Genomic DNA, 1,273 nt, shown 5'->3' with positions numbered 1-1,273 from the left:
CTTTTGGTCTTTTATAAATTTTATTAACTTTCTTAGCATGTAGAAAGTGAAAAGCTTCACTCATCAGGACTACAGTTTTGCTATATGATATGTCTCAAAGACAAAGAGGCATGGAATTTCAGGGTAGTGGCAAATCAAATTTTACTCTGCTTGTTTAATGCTCTGTCTCTGGTACCTCCAACAATGCCTGGCAACTAATATGTCTTAAATGTATATGTGTGAATTAATGATAAATAATATGGATTAGAAAATGAAGAAATTCAAGATGAGATGGAGTGAGAGAAAGTGCGGGAATCTCATAAACTAAATGTCCTGAAGAGGTCAATGAATAATTACAGTGAAACTACTGAAACAACATGGACGAAGAGAGATTGTGAGATGTCAAAAAAGTACTTTGCCTGTGAGAGCAGTTACAAGTTTAGATGTAGTCAATTAATATGGCCATTGTAGCCATAATTCCTTAGGTGATGTATTATAATTCAGGACTCTATGCCTGTGGCTATAATCCCATTTCAGAGGGAGCTCTCTGGTAGTTTAATGGACAGGAATAAGGTGGGGTTAAGTCTTGAGTTTAGTAGAGGGTATGAACTAAGATACACGCTTTGTTTCTTTGGGAGTGTTTTTAGACTCTAGCAAAGGATATGACTTAAGACACCATCCTCCTTTTCTTTGGGGATATAGTCAGCAGAAAGACAAAAACCCACCTCCACGAAAGCTGTCCCTAGGTGTAGAAGAGCCATCTCAGACACAGAAAGGCCAGGACCATCAGAGCAGCATGGTCCACATATCTTTCTGAAGCAACAGAGGCCAAGGTCAGAGGCACCAGAGACTGTGGCATGGAGACTTGATGACAGAGCAAGAGGAGTAGTACTGAAACTATGGGAGTATGAGGTAGAGTGACAGGCAGCTTCCGGGTCCATGGAGAAGAGGCCAAGGTACCAGGTGCCAGACAGACTGAAGACCAAAGAGAGACTTGGCTGTTGGCTGAGAGGTGATCCTGTGGATTAATGACTACAGTATATCCTTATTTTATACTGATCCTGACTTGTAGTAACCTATCAACTTCCCCAATAAACTCCCATAGTCATTGGTATTGTCTATGAGTTCTGTGTAGCGATTGCAGTGAATTATTGAAGTAGAGTGTCATGAGATGGACTTATTGGTGTCAGAATAGGTAAAGAAGACTGGAGCCATAGGCATGTCTGAGCCCTGCTTCTTGGCAATAGAGAAGCCAGAGGAGGTCAGAGATGCACACACACACACACACACACAC

Source organism: Echinops telfairi, unplaced genomic scaffold (assembly GCF_000313985.2).
Source record: "Echinops telfairi isolate 266 unplaced genomic scaffold, ASM31398v2 ScPeMD7_7469;HRSCAF=8507_1, whole genome shotgun sequence".
Taxonomy (NCBI): Eukaryota; Metazoa; Chordata; class Mammalia; order Afrosoricida; family Tenrecidae; genus Echinops; species Echinops telfairi.
Note: the sequence above shows the minus strand (reverse complement) of the source record.